The following is a 21,243-nucleotide window of genomic DNA, read 5'->3' on the forward strand; positions in this document are numbered from 1 at the left end:
GCTTAACTTCCACGAATTTCTATTGCAGGAAACGAAGTGGCTTCACAACTTTGATTCTATTTCTGTAGACTTAGAGAATTCTTCTCTCGAGACTTCCCATTCCAGGAATCTGCAATGTTTATAACGGTGGATTTAAAAATTCATTGGTTATCAAAACATAAAAATAATTGGTGAGTAGATAATAATTTTTACATGATGTCGTGTCGTACGTAGATCATTGACCATAAGCAGCAACCTTATACGTACGGCCCCCAATCCATCGACAGCTATGCTTCAGATTAGTGACAGTTTGATAAGCTGTAAATGAAATTAAATATACATTGCCACTGCATCTTTTTTATATTTTGAATTATTAGTAGTTAATTGTGGCATGGGATACGTGTATGCATATTAAATTACGATATGAAATTTAATTTTAAACATATTAAATTACATTTTTGTTATTATATTGATATGAATTTTTAGAATTAAAATGGTAAAGTTAATATGAATACACATTAATGATTAAACGGAGAAAATGTAAAAAACAAAAAAAAAATGACTATTACACGACTCAAATTTACATGTTTGGCAAAACAAAAATCAATGTATTTGATTAACTTTTCACTTGGAAGAATAAGGTACATGCAAGATTTTGTAAAATGGAAAATATTCAACAGCAAGTTTGGGCTTTGTTCAGCTGTATAATGCTAAAAATATGGGGAGGGAGAACAAATCTACAGACTAGGGGAAGGTTAGACTTCGAGTGAAATCGCTGTCAACTAAGGTAGAATGGAAGAAAAAAAAATCATCTAATCTCACTACAAGAATCTTCATTTACGCCCATAATTTACTCATGCACTTCGTATTCTGCCTGAGAATCAACTTTTCCAATGCTTGGACCCCTGCCACTCTCTCCTGCAGATTGTGAAGGATTAGTACCAAAGTCGATCTTCGGATACGTCGATCCTCAACCATCACTCTTACAATTATCTATAGTTGCATCAGCAGAAGACAGAACAGCGTCCATTTTATCTGGCTCAACTGAAGGGGAGGCGCGTCTGGCACAACACCATCAAGTTGAGCTTCTGATCCGACTTGAAGCTCACCATTTGGTAAAGGTGGGCATTGAGCTGATTCAGATGCACCAACAGAACTTGTAGGAGGTACTTCAACAGAATCAGAACTTTCTCTCCACTCAACCCATTCTGATTGTCTTGTATGCCCGCTGGATTCAACCTCTTTGTCATCCAATTTACCGAACATATTGTCTACAACTGGTTTTGGTACAAGAGGTTCGGATGTGGCGGTGTCAGCATAATCCTCATCTTCATCGACCACGACCTCATCGTCATCAGCTCCAAACTCATGTGCCTCAATAACGGGAGTTGAGGAACCAATTGACCCAGTGGAAGGTTCGTTTGCTTTTCTTTCATTATCAAATGCAAACCAATTGGAGTTCGTGAAGAGAGATCCACTGCAAACAAGAGCACAAGTGAAGCTATAGCCACAAGCGGTAAAAGGAGAAAATAAAAAGTGCTGAAGGGAACATCAAGGAATGCAAACACTTGAATTAAAAAAGATAGCATGGGTGTCAAAAAATAATTCGCATCGCAGACCAGTCCTGGATAATAATCAATCATCTCATGAATTATGATTGCTGTAGCAATGCATCTTTCCCTGGTAGCAAGTCTTGAACCTCACACTTTACATGGATAGAAGACATCAAGTCAAATTTCAAGGGTTTTAAAATTAAGTGCATGTCCCCTACGAAACATGAAATTATAAATGAGATCATAGAACTTTACCAATCCCAAAATGACTCGCACATTAACAAAAATGATGCCAGGAGAACTACAAAACTAAAGAACCAAAGAACCGTAACACGCCTCCAACAAAGTCAAATTGAATATTTGATTTTTGCTCTGTATACGGTATATGAGATAATCAAACAAGTAATCCACTTGCCTTTCATGGTCATTTCCCAAACGAAGGGAAGAAATGACAACTTCAGCAGATTCATCATCGAAATACATATCCTACAAAAGGAAAAAAAATCAGGAACTTTCTCACTCAAATGTGTGATGATGTTATTTAACATGGTCCAAAGACTCATAAAAAAAAATTTTTTTTGATAAGAAACTAGATATTATTAATAATCGAAATTTTACAATGCTAGCGGATGAGTGATCCGCATGAAGATTAGGACCACAACATAATAAGCCCTATGCTAGTAAAATCATGCCCACACATAGCTCCAATCCCTAAATAATTCAGAAATAGACAAATGCTGAAATTCTTTAACAGTGATTGTCCATTTCGCGACCCTAAACTTTATCTTATCCCAAAAATCCTTTTGTTTCTCTCCAATCATATAGACCAGAGCGTACAGTGTATGACAAGTGGTAGGAAGTTCGTAAATCTTCTGTTTGTAACTCGTCCCAGCTCCATGATAATCATTTCTGCCGCTGTCCTCGGAAATACCCACTGAAATCCCAGCTCTATCAAGACTTTTGTCCAAATATCTCTAGCGAAAGAGCAATGCACCAGCAAGTGGTCCTGGTCTTCTTATTGTCTTTTACATAAAACGCACCACTGAGGACACAACATACATAGTGGCCACCTTCTTTGAATCGAATCAGAAGTGGGTAGTTTCCCCAGAGCAACAATCCACGCGAAAACCCGTACTTTATGAGGGATCGGTACTTTCCAGATTCTTTCAGAGTAAGGAAAATAAGGAAATGAAGAAAAAGGAAAAAAAGAATTGTAAAATGATCGAAATGAGAACACTCCCGTGTGATCTCCCAACCAGACTCTAAAGTCCCCCCACACCCCTCTCAAGTCTAACCGAATCTAGAACCCCTAAAAGGTTAGTGAACTCACCCACTTCGATCTCATTCAACTCTCTCCTAAAACGAACATCCCAATGAAAGATATGATTTGGTCCCTCCGAATGTGACGCCAGAAAGCTTTTAACTGGTTTGTTTGGACTTGTACAAATTCTATATAGTGAAGGAAAACTCTTTGAAAATGACTCCCCCCCTCCCAAACATCTTCCCAAAATCGTATGATATTACCCTCTCTTAAAACCGCCCCAATCAAAGGAAGAAAAGTCGGGTAAGATCGAGAGATAAATTTCCCCGGGCTTCTGAAAGTTGTGTTCTTTGCCAAACCCACATCCCACCTATTCTCTTGAGTACCATAAATGCTTATAATCACTTTCTTCCATAACATATCTCCTTCCAACGACCCTCTCCACCACCATTTCCCCAACAATGCTCGATTTCTTAACCCTATATTCCCCACACCCAATCCACCCCTGTCCTTAGGTTTAGTAACTTGTTTCCAGCCGACAATATGACAATGCTGATCCCCATCTGCACCATCCCACAAAAAATCCCTCATCAACTTTTCCATCAACTTCTCCACCCTTCTTGGCACTTTAAATAAGGACATGTAATAAGATGGCAACGCACTCAACACTGACTGTATCAAAACCAATCTTCCCCCTCTTGAAAGGAATGCTTTTTTCCATGAAGCTAATTTCCTTGCCATTTTTGATAAGACCAGTTCCCAAAATTCTATCTTCGATGGATCACCACCCATTGGAACCCCTAGGTACTTTATTGCAAAATGTTTTTTTTACATCCGATCTCCTGTGCCAAAGCATCAACTTCATGATCCGGATGGTTAATTCCCAGAACCACACTTTTTTCCAAATTTATTTTCAAACCCGATTGAAGACCGAAGTGATTTAGTATATCCACTAGTGCGAGTACATGCATCTTCGACTGAACCAAAAATAAAGTATCATCCGCAAATTGAATATGCGAAATCTCCACTTTCCTTCTCCCAACTTCGAGTCCTTTTACTTCGTTCAAGCCCTTGGCCTTGTCAACCAATCTTCCCAAAACGTCAACCACTAAATTAAACAAGAAAGGGGATAATGGATCCCCCTGTCGAAGTCCTCGCTCCCCCTTGAATTTTCCCCTCAGCCTTCCATTAATGAAAATCGAGAAAGACACACTCGAAACACATCCCCTAATCCACCTCCTCCATCTTTCCCCAAACCCTTTCTCATATTGAAAACAAAATCCAGAAACCTCCAATCAACATTGTCATATGCTTTTTTCCAAATCAACTTTGAGAATCCATCCTTTCTTATGTTTCCTTCGATAGTCCTCGACCACCTCGTTCGCAATTAGACAACAATCCAGAATCTGTCTCCCCTTAATAAAAGCACATTGTGTCTCCTTGACAGTTCTATCCAAGACTTTCTTAATTCTGTTAGTCAACACTTTCGACACAATCTTGTACAAACTCGTCGTGAGACTAATTGGCCTGAAATCCTTCACCCTAATCGAGTCCTGTTTCTTAGGAATTAGGCAAATATATATTTCGTTTGTGATGCCATTCACCACCCCCCCTTCATGAAATTCCTCGAACACTCTCATCAAGTCTGCCTTAACTGTTTCCCAATTATGTTGGAAAAAACCCATTGTGAAACCGTCGGGGCCCGGCGCTTTATCACCGTCACAGTCAAACACCGCTCTCCTAATCTCTTCCTCTGAAAAATCAATCTCCAACTCCTCGGCCTCCATCGCCTCTATGGGACACCATTCCACTCCTTCGATCACCCCTACCCCTGCCCCTTCCGACATTCTGTAAAGATTCTTGTAAAAGTCAAGTATGTGCTCCTCAATCTGTCTCTCCCCACTGATCATAGTTCCATCCTCCAGCAGTAGTTTGTCTATCGTGGACTTGTTTCTTCTGTTAGTCAATAACGAATGGAAAAATTTTGAATTTTGGTCCCCTTCCTTTAACCATTTAATTTTCGATCTCTGTTGATCCATGCGAAATCTGAAAAGAGACACATTTCTAATTCGTACCTCACTGTTCTTCTTTCCTCGTGTAAAACTGCTGACCACCCTCCCTCGGACTCTAACTCATCTAGCCTCTTTATCCTCGAAGTCAACTCGTTGAACCTAACACCCATATCTCCAAAAACTTCTCGATTTCATTTTGATGCCTCGACTTTTATTCCTTTCAATTTGAGCATGAACTTATACCCCTCCCACCCCTGACAGCCCACATTACTCCACCACATCTTAACCAAGTCTCTAAAAGAGTGGTGCGAAAGCCAAGCATTCTCAAATCTAAACGGAGTAGGACCCCACAACACCTTAGTAGTGTCAAGTACCACCGGACAATGGTCCGATGTAATTCTGGGTAGCACCGTCTGGCTGAAATTTTGAAACATTTCCCTCCATCCTTCGGCGAAAAGATATCTGTCTAATCGACAACAAATCGGTTGTGCCCTCAAATTTGACCATGTATACTTTGCGTTCAGAAGCGGAGGGTCATGAAGGCCCAACTCCTCTATCAAACTGTCGAAACACATCATGCTCGTAGTCATCGAATTGCTATTCAGTTTTTCTCCTGCATTTCGGACCACATTGAAATCTCCTCCCAGACACCAATTTTCCCCACAAATAGAGCTCAATCCCGCTAATTCATCCCATAACATTTCTCTTTCTCTTGGTCTTACTGGTCCATAGATAGCAGAAAACCACCACTTTTGCTCTTCACTCCCACTAATCTCAACCGAGACCGAATGGTTTCCTATCAGATTGTTGCTCACCGCCACCACCCTTGGATCCCACATGACGAGTATACCCCACGAGCTCCCAACCGACGGCAAATAAATCCACTCAACAAATCTTGATTTCCACAGGCTTGCCACAAATCTTTTATCGATCAACTCTTGCTTAGTTTCCAAAATAACCACTAAATCCGGATTTTCCTTGCGAATTACCGCCCAAACAAGTTCTCTCCTTTTGGCCGCCCCTCCTCCTCTTATATTCCAAGTGCATATTTTCATAACAAAGATACGGGCCCCTTCGAGGTTGTTCCTCGCTCATAATTCATTCCCCACTTCAACCTGCTTAATTCTCTTCTTAAAATTCCGGTTGACTTCTTTACCTCATCCCAACAATTACCCTCTGTATTTTTTTCCCCCCTTTCGATCTTTAGTACCAGAAATTGGATCCATGTTAGCCCGTGAGGAAATATCTCTCTCGTTACCTGACGATTCAATGCCCTTCCCTGCCCCTCCCCCTAAATAACCACTAGACAACCCCAACACTGAGAAGGAAGTAGGTAAAAGACAATGAAGCGAAAAAGAGTGGTTCAGAGAAGGGAATTGTTTACCGGTTAGTACCTTTCCGACAGTAGGTACCTCGTTAACGCGTGTAATTGGCTCAATGATTGTCGTAGTATCCTTCGACGGTGAGAAAAGTCCCTGCAGTAGCGCTTCCTCCTCCACAATATTAATTGATTCCTCTGATTTGAAGGAAAAATGACTATCGAAGTCTGAAATGTAATACTCCTTCTGCTGTAAGTCGTCACTGGATTCATCATGTTCTGCTTCTATACTGTCATGTAAATCATCATTCCCCAACCCTCGGCCATCAGCAGCACCAAGGAAATCCTCGTCAACTTTATCCTCGACTAGTAACTCCTCGTTATCTTTGAATCTTCTGCTGTAAACTTTCTTGTAATTTTGCATCGTTAAACACTTTTCTGAATTGCCCCCCGAGGTTGTTTTCATTTCGTCCTCATCCTTACTCATGGAATGAATCGGTGACTGTCTGAATTTTTGAACATCTGTTGGGACTACTTTTCCCAATATCTTGGTCACTTTTCCTTCCAAAACCGTACTGAGTTTCTCATTACTTGTAGTGCTTCTGTGATTATTAACTCTTCCCAAAGGACTCCTCTTAGTGCATTGTTTAGGCAATTTAGTGTGGTCTTCGTCCCCAGTTTGTTCTTGATAATTCTGATTCATTATATTTCCCGCAGCTTCATATGTTGTCTTTGCTTCATTCATCATCATATTTTGAACGTTTGTATTTCCCCAGCCCGCAATCAGTTTCTTGCCATTCACAAGTACTTGAGCATAAGCTTGCCGCTCGTACTGCTCGTAAGCATGTGAGTCAAAGGAATCTACACGAATTCTGATATCTAAGCTCCCTTCTCCCAACTGTATCTTCATGTTGTTGGTTATGAATCCTCCCGCAGTGCCCTTCACCTTTAACTTGGCTGATTCCAGATCGTGAAATTGCAACGTATCCTTGCTGATCTCCAACAGAACCCACATCGATCCCCAATAATTGCGAAGGTTTCCCTGGACCATAAGTGCCACGGTATCCCATAAATACTCAGCCAACTATTGCAGCACCTGTCAACCGAGTCGGTAGTGTTAATGTCGGGCCTCCATTCCTCGAAAATCAAAGACACCCCTCCGTCGAAGAATCCTCTTTTGAGCTTCAAAAAATACGAATACTCATCCGCATTTGATGGCCACCACACTGCTTTGTTTGCTTGAAAAGAAAATAATTCGGGTACTTTGTTTGCAGGTTTTCCAAGGACCTTTCGAACCAAATCCCAATCAATATTTGCTCTATTTCTTGTAACAATGAGTGCCTCGTGCCACAATACCTTTTTGTCCTTATCAAAGTCATCCTTATCTGTCAATGATCCTTTTGTAGCATCCATTCGTCTTGTGTTATCTTCATTCTCCATAGTAATTCTTCGATAGATTTTGCGTTCTTGATGTCTAATCGGTTGACGGTCCCTTCTGGTATCGATCCCTGATAACAATCTGTCCAAAGCCTCTGAAATATTCTTCCATCCCACTGATTTGAAACCGCTCGGCACTATTGTAATTTGCTTTCGTCCCCTCGAATCGAACTTGTTCACTTCAACAAAGCTTCCACGTTTGTTAATGATTCGCTGTGCTGTGAATATCGCATTCTTTCCCCTATATCGCTGAAATTCCACTCTCGAGTATGTATTGTTAATGAACTCTTTGAGTTTCGAGCTTAGCCAACTGGCCTCTTGGCGTTCGAAATCCATCATGTAGTTTGATTTCCTAGTGCTTTCGGCCCACCAAACTGATTCACCCCCATTCCCCAGCCTCAATGTAAACACTTTATGTTCAAGCTTAATGACCTCCTCCCTTGCTAGGCCAACTTCCGTCTGATTGATGCATACATTCTTCTTGGAGCAACGGGATTCCCTTCGACAGTAGATAACAGCTTGGACTGAACGAGGCGTCTGTATTCAGTGTTGCGCATTAACCAATCACTAATGAAACCGACTCAGTAGGAAGGAAAATAAAAAGCCAGCAAAGATGAAAGACTTGCGATTCATTATCAAATGGTAAAATCGCCAAAAAGGTTGAAATAGAAAGTCGCCGACGGCCGGCAGCCGGCGCCGGTGGTTAAAATAGAAGCCGATCGACAAGGCTCAGTGTTTGGACGAGATGCTTGAACGACAGTAGGACTCGGATGCTCGACTGCTGAAGGAGTGAGAGAGCATATTAAAAAAATTCTCTCTCTGAGTGGCCACACATACTTCAATTCAAAGACTCATAAAAATCAGCGATGAGAGGATGGATATGGTGATGATGATATGCGGAAACTCAGTACAGGTGCAAACACAGTTGGACTTCATGAAAAACGAAATCATTGCATACCTCATCATCCCGTTCAAGTGAACCACGAGCCTGCACAAAGTAAAAAGTTTATAAAAGTAACTATATTTTCTGAAAACTATGTCGATGAAAACAATTAAAATCCTACATCTTCAGTCCTTCACTATGCAATTGAATTTCAAAGCTTGTTATATAAAAATATCAACCTACCAATCATTGAAAAAAGTTACTTATAATCATTCTTGGCAAACTATTTTGGTAAAATAAGTGAATAACACTTTTACAATTTCGTTTACGCACTTGCCATCCACATTTCAGTGAATAGGGTCTCATCTAACTATATTACAAAAACATAAGACACTGATTCGGGTCTAGATCTTCAAATTTAGAGATTGGGTAAACATACAAAGCTAGCCCTTAAATGTTAAGAGGAAGTAGAAGGGATCCCAACATGGAAGCGGTGTCTGATTCCAGTTGGTACATGGACACGATCTAAGATATTAAAGAACTTTTTGAATGACACTACCTTAAAGTCGAGCTACGTTGACAAGATTTTTAGGCATGCTACAATTTTACAATAAAATAAAATGTTGTCAATATCACTGATTTGGCTAAGGTCGAGAATCATTGACCTTGAAGGGGTTAAAATACAGAAGACAACATATTGAAAGTAGTAATAGAAAAAAATATTGTATTAAGCTAGGTATATAACTGTGGCACCCAGAAAAAATTCCATCGGCCATTTCCAATTTAACCCAGCAAAGCAGAATTGGAATTAATTTATCTGCCTTCAATCCTCTAAATATAGATTCTCAGTTGAGTGAGGTTTAAAAATGCGAGGACACAAGATGAGAAATTAAAAAAGAGTACAAAACAAACCTCATCAATATCATTATTATAGATCCCATATTGAAATGCTTGGTTTAAGTTATTTTCCAAAGCTGCAACATCATAATCCCTGTCTTGGTAGTCATCATCATCGCTATCTCTTGTCCGATCATGTAGTGAGTTCGGTCTCCTGAAAAATATAAAAAGAGAGGTTCAGCTGTGAAAGAAAGGAATTAGCCATATAGATTGTGCAATAGTAATAATTGGAAACAAACCCATTTTTGTCAAAATGATAGGAAACACACCTACAGCACCTAAGACATAACATGGGCCTAACATATAATAACACTTGAATTTTTTAACTTTTCTGCCAAGGGTAAACCTCATAACCAAAATCGTCCACCCATTATACCAATATTTAAAATAAATTTCAGTGAAAATCTTTATTCTAACGGATATAACAATTAATTGTTGAATCCATCTGTTTGTATTGATGATATTCGCCTTCATTAAGGAGTTTGAATGATGAAGTTCACCATACTAAGGATGGTTTTTCCTTGATATGTATATGAATGCCATTAGTTTCCAATATCACATTCAAAATTTGTCTCCTACATTAATATCTCCACCATTCAGGACCTAACATGTCGTGAGATGTACATTCAAATTCAGCTGTTTAAAAGTTATAACAGGTCAAAGATTGAACCTTTGCCATAGCCATATGCACGGGAATAGCCTTAATAAAGGGTTTGTGATTACAATAACTAATAAAAAACATACAAGAGGAAAACAGTATGAATGTACGTGTAAGACCTCGTCTCGTGTTATCGAAAATCATAAATTAAATCTTGATAATCATTTGATTATTTTAAGTTAAACATATGACTAGAATGGAAACGAGAAATATTAAATTTGAATAACTGAGAATTGTAGTTCGATTGCAGAAATTTAAATTTGGGAACTTAAGTTTAATTTCTATTTCTTGTCCTTTTGAAGATAATGGAAATAATTGTCGAGCATTTTACGGGGCATTGAGAATGAAAATATATATACTTGATTATTTAAAATAAAAGAACTAATTAAGATTGAGTTGCATTAGAGAATGTGTACTCAAATTTATTTTTCATGTGTATGTGATTTTCACTAAAATTTGAATGATTAATTAGAAAGAAACATGTAGTACATGTGCCCTAGTGTTATGCAATTAGGAAATGTGTCACCTATGACCTAACAAGAGTAGATGGATTGAAACAAACAAATCCATGATAAACATCGATTGAGGGAGTATGCATGCACTGTATCCTCCTTGCAATCTAATTTAGTTATATATATATACTCCCTCAATCGATATATATATATATATATATATGAAAAAATGACCTAACAAGAGTAGATGGATTGAAACAAACAAATCCATGATAAACATTGATTGAGGGAGTATGCATGTACTGTATCCTCCTTGGAATCGAATTTAGTTATATATATACTCCCTCAATCGATATATATATATATATGAAAAGAAGGAAAATGATTAATCAGTTCTAACTCATGCACATGTACTCTAAGTTTAGGCAACAAGGACGAGTCATTTTTGTTCAAAACCGAGAAAAGAAAAATGAGAAGAGGAGAGTTATCCATACTTGGTTCTCTTCAAAGTCAAATCGTAAACCTTCCTTCAAATCCACAAAACTACAAGATCTTCCCGTTAGTGGGTATAGCTATGGAATGAAGTAAGTTTTCTTGAATTTCTCTCAATTTGGATTAAGAACCTTATGCACGAGTGTGGTGAATCTTTATATGGAGTTTATATCAAGGATTAAAGCTAGTGTTAATGAATAACCAAAGCACTCCTGTTTTAGTCCAACTACTAGTTGTAATTCGTATATGAAGAGAAGAGAGGAACAAAGTTAGAGGTAGGTAAAATATCCCATATTTTCTTTATGAATTGAGTTATGGGAATTTTCTGAATTCAAGAAAACAATTTTAGATTTCTATTGCTCTTGCAAATAAGTACTGGAAAGTGTAAGATTTATATGATTCTACGTAGCTAAAGTTCCTGCAATCATGGATTTTACTTTATTAAGCAAATATGTTAATTGTTTCGAGGAATTAGAGATGGGTAATGGGTTTCACGATAAAATCAATATGGTGGATTTTGAAAATGAATGTTTTTTTAGTCAATGGCATTTAACCTGGTTTTCAAAAGTAATTAATTTAATTGATGGTGACGATAATGGAAGAATAATGACAATGGATAGTGATCTTATTAAAGAATCAAACAAGAAACAAAAGATATAATATAAGAATTCCTGTGTTCCAGCTTCCCCAGCCCTATGTTAATTATTTATTTCACTAGAGGCTGTACAGAATTGGTAGTATACTATCTTTAGTTGTGCTTGAGAGATAAAGTGGGCATGTAGTTTGTGAATTTATCGAAAATTAGGAATATAACATAAAAGAAAATTATATCGATAAATTCTACTATTTCGAGAACAAGTAACGAGGTAAAATTTAATTATTAAGATATAATTGGATATCTTAATAATATATCTTAATAATAGTGTATTTAAAAGGAAATGAAAAGAATAAATAAATGAGAATTGGAATGTTTCTAATTATCTATTTTGTAAATTGAATGGATCGAACGAACATGTTATATGTAACTGTGTAGATTGATTTTCTATGTCAAGACTTCATCGATTGGAAGGCATTAAAACTCGTCGATAAAAGAAAGTAAGGTATCTTGAAATCGAGTAACGTTCGACATATATCCATGTCATTTGATATATGATTGTGCCTTACTTGAATTGACGTGACATACGTGACATTCATGACTGATAAATCGATATATAAAATAAAAATTTTGTTAACATACATCATTTTATACATACATCGATGCATGACATACATGTTAAGCCTTGATTATTAGATACCCTAATATCATTGGATTTGAGATTGATTTTGGGATTGTGAACATGATACTATGTTTGGCATTATGTGAGCCGTAAATACATAGTCTTTCATGGCCCCTATAATTGATGAGTTGATATTAGAAATTGATTTCAATGTCGCCGCTATCATATGGATATTCCCTTATACTTGATTGAGGCTGATTGGCCTACTCGAGCTTTGATGATTTGATAGTGATTCGATTGATTCAGATACATGCTCAGTGGATAGACAATTAACCTGATACCTTCATAATATGCAAGTATTGCATATCATATATAATTTATAGTTACATATTGTGTTTATTATGGTTGTTCCAACGGAGCGTTTGCTCACCCCCCAAAGAGACTGTTATTGTCTTTGTGTATGGACAAGTATCACAGGTCATCAGGAGACTAGAGATGGTACTTCTGGAAGGAGCCACACTTAATATTATTGTCTATCCCAGTATATATTTATAAATATACCAGGACATGTCTTGGAAATAAAAAATGCTTGTATATATTTATTTATTTTTAATTAATTGTATGGACTAGTTTATTATTTGATTGTTGTAAAGATGTTTAATCATACTATTTTTAGTATTGGAATTACAATCAATTAATGATTTTGAGCTCGTGTTAAATGAAAATTTTAAAATGGTTCACACTTGATTAATTAATCAAATCAAATTGTATGGCAATAACAACTAAGAGTCTTGGGCCCTCACAGCATGCATAATCGAGAAAGATGATATGTTAGGATGCAAGACACTACTCAAATGCACTCACCCGCACGTCCATTGGAAGACATTTTCCACAGCATTGCAATTAAGAAGCACACTAGTCTTCCAGTCAATCCAATCACTGTTTTCCTGCAATGAAAAAGAAAATGGAAATGAAATTTTATAGAGGTTATCAGTTTAATATGCTACCGGCAAAACACTAGACCGTTATAAAATACAGGCCCAATACAATGAAATGAATACTTAGCAAATTCAACCAACATCAACATTCCCCTAAATTCAACCAAGTGAAACATGATGTTTTCATGTAGATGGTGGGGTATGGAGGCTGCATGCAGGTGATCATGGTATAACTACGAAAAATGACAACACTGTTGAAAATAAAACACTCAGAAAACCTGCAGAAGTGTCTGAATCTCGCTGTTGTTATTCCCTAACTGAACAAGCTTGTAAGCAATACGAGTGAGGTGCCCAATATTCCCTATCCTGGGTGGTGTTCTACACTCAGCTGGGATAGTTGGCTGTGCGACACATTCAATAAAATATATTATATTAAATTTTAAATCCTAGGCAAACAAAAATGCAAGAAAAGGATAGGTACATAATGTGACAAAATTCATAAACAATAAAGTCCCAAATGAAAATAAACAAAAGCATGCCCTTCTTCTCTGCTTCAAGGATCTTCCCAATAACGTTACAATCATGAAGAATATGTTCAACAAATCGAGGATTCTTGCTCTCCAAGCAAGAAACTACAATGTGTTCTACATAATGATGTAAAAAATTATTGTATGGATACATACAACCAAATGAAATGCAATTTAGAGTACTCCGAAGTTGTTCACCAAGTTTACAAGAATTGTCAACATCTGGAGTGGGAAGAACTTACTCAAAAAACATTTCAAAAACGTGTTTCACAGCACCTAGGCGGATAAATTCTTTTTCTGCAATCTCACTAGCAACAGCCACTAAGACTGAGATGAACTCAATAACCTGAGACATCGTAGCTCAAGATTAGATTTAGTGCCACAGAGAAGAACAATTTTTCTCGCAGATATAATTTCAACTGTCAAAAGGTGAGGGATGATAGAGAGGGACTGAAGTACCGTGAAGAGCATTTTAAAAAGTGAGTACAAAACCATCAATAATTTATGTTAGAAGAGCATTTATATGGAAAGTGGAAACGCAACAGTTATCGTTCTCAGAATACAGGCATAATAGAATAGGAAGTTCTCAATAAATAAATTTCTGAACAAAAACAACCATCAATACACACACAAAAAACATCTCACAACAATATAAACATCCGCATCCTTTGCTAAATATAAGATACCTTTAATCGATGCTTTCCTAGAGGCGGCTGCAATTTGCCATATGCAGTTAGCAACACATGGTCATCTTCTGATGAGACATCCAAAAGTTTGAGCAGATCACCTGACATATAAACCAGTTAACTGTATGATTGTGACACCACCGATAAAATTTGATGGCCACAAAAACGATTCTACCGTTTGAAAGACACATTTACGCATTCTTGATCCAACGACAGAAGGTTTAGATACTCATTTTTGCTTTGTACATTTAAGTTTTTTTCTCTTTTTTAACGTTCTTCTCTCATTTGTGTTTATCCTTTTTCCACTTCTCTCTCCAAATTATAAGTACTTTGTCAAAGTTGGAATTGTCGTTCAGGAAGTTGTGAAAATGTTTTGGGCCATCAAAGTCAGAGGTTTCTCACACACTAAAATAAAACACAATCATATCACTTAAATAGTATACAAATTAAAACTCAATGCTGAATAGCAAGCGGGATTGTTCATCCAAAAAAGGACCGCTCATTAATGAGGTCTTCATAGTTATCGTAAACTGACCACACTTGATTTGCCTAATCCATAAACAACAAAGACACGTTATTATTAAGTGACTGAGATTGTTCTTCCAAACCTTCAGCTAATTATCTTCCAAGTAATGAATGTTGTGGTGCACTTGTAGCAGCGTTGGAGCATGTGATCGTAAAATAGAACTCTAAAGTAACAATACCTAGGTTGTCCAGCATGCCTTCAACAGTTTCAGGATCGGCAGCAACTCCAGATCCACGAGTCATTTGCTGGTTATACATGTAATACATTCCCGAAGCCAACCTCTTGGGGTCTAACAAAGATATACAGACCGACAACAAGTTAACCAAAACTGATTTTGGTCTTGAGCGCTCCAAGGCAAGGTGAAACAATCTTCCAATAAAACTATGACAGCAGCAAGCTTTCAGGCAATGTAAGAAAAAGCTGTAAAGGATTGCAATGGAAAAAAATGGCACAGAAACCTTGGACTGCCAATTTTCGAAGCTAGTCCTGGGGGAGCATATCTAGTTATACCACAAAGTGTTTCAGCAGCATTAGCATGCACTTCAGAGCAGTCCTGCAAATAAACATAGTTAGAGATTTAAAAAAAAGTTGAAAATGCAAAGAAAGAAATGATGATCTCTCAACAGGTCTGCAGACTTTAAGCCACAAAAAGAAACAAACTCATTTTCACACATAATTCCTCAGGCCACTTATTTTTAACACAATAAACTGTTAAAAAAGGAAATGCAACAACACTGGAAGCATCTGCAGTTGGCTGCAGGGTCTTGTGACTGAAGGTTTGCCCTAACACAGAAAAATTAAAAAGGCAACAACAATCTTAAAACAAGAACGCTTTAGTCCAAATCTCTCACTCATGAAAGGCAGAGGTCATAAAGGATGTGTTATGGCTTCCGAATCAAAGCAACAATTTATGGACAGAACAAAGACGGATTTGAAGCTAAAAATCACAATAGAAGTGCATATTAACTGAAACAGAGATACCTTTACAGGATAATGACCAACTCTATCCAATGGAGATGGCTCCTAGAGCAAGAATAGTATTGTAACAGAATATAATCCTCCCTCTCCCTAGCAATGCTAGCAATACTAACTTAGAAAGTCCAGCCATAAAAACTCGCTCTCCCATTATTTATTCCCTCCCATTACAAGTGCAAATCTCACCCTCTATCCCCTTTCTTGAATCTCCTAATACAAACTTTTAATGTAGGAGGCTTTGTACTATTTGTGCAGTTTTATATCTCGTTGTCTCGGTCCAACCCGCTAGACCCTCCCTAAGTCCGAGTCTGTAACTGGATGCACCTTAGACTGATGAAGAACAAAATAGCAAGGATATGCAAGATCACACACGCTTTCTGGTACTTACAGATGAACTGAATTTATCCACAATCATTTCCAGCACATTCATAGATTCCAATCATTGAATAGAATCCGAATTGTTGGTATAAATATGTTCATCAGCACCAATCAGACGAACTAAAACCTGTTGAACAACAATTATATTAGGAGTTTCATCAAACATAACTCAAAGATGCAAGAAAGAGTGAACAAGAAACCTCCATCATAGACGAAATTCCGATTGGGTCTACAACCTTGCTAATGATATTTTGATGAGCCTGGCCAAGCATGATAACATATAAGGTCCTGGATAATTAAAATACCAGATATAACACAGTAGGAGTAAGAAAATATACAGAAATAGTTAGCCTTTCTACCCTTTGATCATAAGAATAACAAATCCTAGTCAGTAAACTAACAGTGCCAAACACATTATACACCACCTATTAATATGGAGGAGTGCAAAAGTAAAAGCCTGAAACTACCGAGATGCCCACATTTTTTTAAGTCTGAATAGAAAAAACATTATTCAGTTAATGCCTGGAGATCCAGCATTCAGCAAATGTAAGTTAAAATATTCAGACCTCTACTCCGCTGAAAAAAAAAAGAAAGATAACTGCCAACTGATTCAGTAATTTGTATGTGAACTTACTCGAATATAATTCATTAGAGGAGTTGTCTTTCGCAGCAAGAGGCAAACAACAACCTAGCACGTATAAGCATGAGAATCGATCACCAAACAAAAATTAAAGATATAATTTAGTGAGGAACATCCAACATATGGTAAACTTAAGCAAGGAATTGATATACAAGGTCAAAATATATGACATGCTAGATCAAATATACACTTCAGAAACATAATTAGTCAGCCAATATAAAAGCATAAACATCCTTTTATATTAATCCAAGTCAATCAATATATGTTGATTTATTTAAATCATAACTAATCTAGTGTTACTTTCTCATCCAATTGCAGAAAGAAAGATCTACCATCTAAAAAACATGGGCATACAAAATGAGCAGTCAAGCCAACAAATGCAATCAAGCAAAAAATATAAATAATTGTTAAGCAATGATGGTCTTGTTCAGGGGACCAAAAAACACTGTTTCTGTTTCCCCAGACAAGATAAATGAGTACATGGTCCTGTTTAGGTGCAACAGCCCCTCCATTTCTATTTCTGGACTGTTTCTGTTTTTTGTTTGACTAACAAAAATATCTTTTTCACCCTTTCACAAATATTTCACCCTTTTTACCATATTGCCTTTATTCTATATCCATTTCTTTATCATTATGTATAAACTTTTATTGTTATTTTAGTGAACTTCAAAATTATTTTAATTGTAAATATAATTTTAAAATACATTTTATGGATACCTATTGGTGCATATTCTTAACTTAATTATTTTATTTGATTATATTTCTATTTTCAAGTGATTAATATTAATTTTTAACTGCAATCTAAATATTTTTTTATTAATTAAATATATGTGCACAAAAACATTGCCTACTAATACTTGTTTCAGTAATTTTGATAATAAATATTGTTTTTAACATTTTTTCCAGAAACTGACATATGTTTACGTTTCTAATCAGAAGAAACTTCAACTCCCTAAAAGCATCTATTTAAAAATAAATAAATAAAAAGACTCATTCTATAATGAGCGCAAACCAAAAACACAAACTAAGCAAAAACTTCACCACTACCAAAGGACCTGAACCTCTGAACAGGTCGAAATTGCAAGAAGCAATATGTATCATCTAGAATTAAGTCTAAAAACCAAAAAAGAAAAGGAAGCCACCGCAAGGCATCAGTCACAATTCTTACCAAGGAATCAATGATCATACCTTGCTGAAATAACCAGCCAATAATGTACTATGGGAGCGGTCATGATCCAAGAAAGAGAACAGCAGGTCCATCAACTGTTAACCAAAAGTAAAGTTAACAACAGATATTCAGAAATTAAATGATCAGCAAACTGTATAATTTTTACAACTTCATACCTCCTCATCCTCTACCAAAGCTTTGAGTATTATATCAACTTCACATGTGAAAATCTCAAAAGCAATGAAAGGAAGCCTACAAGAGAAAACGAGAAAGGTCATTCACCAAACTTCTAGTTTGAAACACACTTCCATTCTATTCGAATGATATCAATAAGGAGTGGCGTTGTAGCCTTGTAGGACACCTTGATACTTCTACTTCACACACTCACTTGAATGTTCGCTCTTTCTCAGCTTCCTCTGGTGCATCTTCCACGATGTATTGAATGAGTTTCTTAATTTGAGCTAGGGATGGCAACGGGACGGGGCGGGAGGCGGGTTTGCCATTCCCATCCCCGTCCCCTAATTATATCCCCGCTCCCATCCCCACACCCATCCCGGATCTACCTAATCGGGGAATATCCGTCCCCGAACCCACGGGGATAAAATCCCCGTCCCCGTCCCAGTCCCCGAACCCGTTTGAAATACCCGTCCCAATATAAAAATCCCCGAACCCGAAACCACACCTATTAACATATCCCCGAACCCGTCCCATTTCAGGGTTTTCCCCGCGGAGCCCCGAAACCGCGGGGAATATTGCCATCCCTAATTTGAGCTCGTTCCCGCAAACTGCAAGAAAGTTTGGCATTATTTTTTCTTCACGACGTCAAAAGCATCGAAGTACTTGGCCTCTCAAAATCTAAGGTATTGTGACCTTGTTTACTTGCACTCTCAGCTACAATTAAAAAAAATTGACAAAATAATTTTACTACAACTCAATCTTTTTATTTACAAAATTTTTAACGCAATTTACAATCTCACACTTCTAATTATTATTCAAAACATAATTATGAAATTATCATACAATCACAAAATTCTCTCTTTGCAAATCAAACAATTGGTAAGTTTCATTTTTGCAATCCATCATAGCACAGAATCAATGCATGGGCATATCAATCAATTTTCGAATTCATACGCAAACAACAATTCAAAAATATTTTGAAAAATGCCATGGTACTTTCTCAAAAATTCTATAGTTGAAAGCTCAAAAAATGCCACCTCACGATTACATATTTACCCTACTCTAGACCTCAAACAAAAATTCAAAAATATTTTGAAAAATACTACAGTATTTTCTAAAAAATTCTATAGTTGAAAGCTCAAACAATGCTACATCATGGTTGCATATTTACCCTACTCTAGACCTTATATATTTTCAGCTCAAAGAGTCACGTAGCGCAATAAAGTTCCAACATGTGTAGATAATCGATTTTTCTACGTATTGGAAGGATAAAAAAATTTCTCAAATAGCATCGGATAAAAAAAAAATTCTCAAATACATCAGGCAGTTGATCTCTAGGATCATTTGCGCCTTTTTTTTTTGTAACGATCATGGGCCATTTAGCTTAACCAACACGCAAGGTTTCAGACTTTCAGTCATGTCCAAATGATCCTAGAGATCAACTGCCTGATGTTATTTGAGAATATTTTTTTTATCCGATGCTATTTGAGAAATTTTTTTTTGTACGATCATGGACCAGTTGGCTGAACCAACATGAGGCTCAGCCCATATCCATACACCACTACTGGTCATGGGTCGTTAGGATGGTCCAGCATGGGCCGTACTAGCCCAACTGATACCAACACTTTAAGAATCTAGGTACTTAAGCTGGAGGTCCTAGGTTCAAGTGTTGGGAGAGGCGAAAGAAACCACTTTCCAGGGGTGGGATATTCTATGAGTGACGGTGCATAGACATGGGCATGGGCTACGGCTCATGCTGGACCATCCTAACGACCCATGACCAGTAGTTGTGCATGGGTATGAGCTGATGCTCATGTTGGTTCAGGCTAATGACCCATGATCGTTACATTTCTACTGAGTGGCCATCAAAAGTTCAAATAAAACAAATCCAAAAATACACCTCAACATGAAAAATATAAGCTTTACTTTCACCATGATGAACTGTTAGCTTAAATATGAGCTACAAATTAATCTTAAACCACTTTTAACAAAATTAATAGTTAGCTGTTGCAGTAAAGCATATTTATTAAAAGCCGATATCGCACACGTGTCTACTCAAGGCTCAGCCTTTGTGCCTCAACCTCGCCTAACGCCTGTTCCTTAGATAAAGTGCACACTTTAACTGTGAAGCATCAACCTTGATGCACTTTAAATGTTCAAGAAGCCTTATAGTACAATGAAGATGAAATGCAGATGACATTTATTCAATTTTGCTAATATACAAATGACTGTTATATGTAATGAAATTTTCTTAGGTATTTAAATTTTATCAAATTATTTGTTAGGATGCTTCACTTTAAGATGGTGCATGCCTTTACATGCACATAGCCTCCACAATATTCATGTGCCTTATTCTAATAACTATGCAACAAAGCATGAATATAGCGAACAATGAAGATGAAAATATTTTGTTTGATCTCACAACATTTTGTATGGTGAGTGAACAAGAGCTTACAAATTGATAAGCCGGCCGTTGAGAGCTTTGCATTCTTGAATTATTTCATCCTCATCCAATAACTCGTCCAATGTAAAGTTTTCTTTATCTAAAATGGTTTCCACCTGAAATTTACATTTATCTATGTTAGGATTGGCATCATAACCATTGCAAATTAAAAGCAATGGAAGACAAGCTTTCATACAAACAAACAAGACATGAGTCGCAAGTTCACCAGATGATATGGCCAAGAAAACAAATACAAATATTACCCAAAGTCCATCTGAGCAATAGTTGATGGGCACTTACTGGAGATGCAGCGGAAAGGCCAGCCATATGCCAAAACATGGTGAATTGATGATCGAAGCGCAGACACGGACTCAGATCTGTCGACTCAAAAACCCTAATACATACACCCGGGTAGGCACTCGCGGGCAACAATCTCCCTAAGAATCCAAATTGTAGGATAAATTCAGAGACAACAGAGAACGCGACCAGCCGCAATGGTGACGATGAAATTAATAAAAATATGATTTAGCAGTAACGGGGACTTTTATCTGATGATGATTAGAATATAATTGGACGAAAAAACATTGTTAAATTCCGATTTAATAAAACCTAATTATTGTTATTAT

At 37.1% G+C, this 21,243-nt stretch overlaps 1 pseudogene; it reads right to left on the bottom strand.

The window, feature by feature from the left end:
• Positions 1 to 573: 573 nt before the first annotated feature.
• On the bottom strand, positions 574 to 21,197 carry LOC142526406 (uncharacterized; annotated as a pseudogene).
• Positions 21,198 to 21,243: the final 46 nt, after the last annotated feature.

Source organism: Primulina tabacum, chromosome 15 (assembly GCF_025594145.1).
Source record: "Primulina tabacum isolate GXHZ01 chromosome 15, ASM2559414v2, whole genome shotgun sequence".
Taxonomy (NCBI): Eukaryota; Viridiplantae; Streptophyta; class Magnoliopsida; order Lamiales; family Gesneriaceae; genus Primulina; species Primulina tabacum.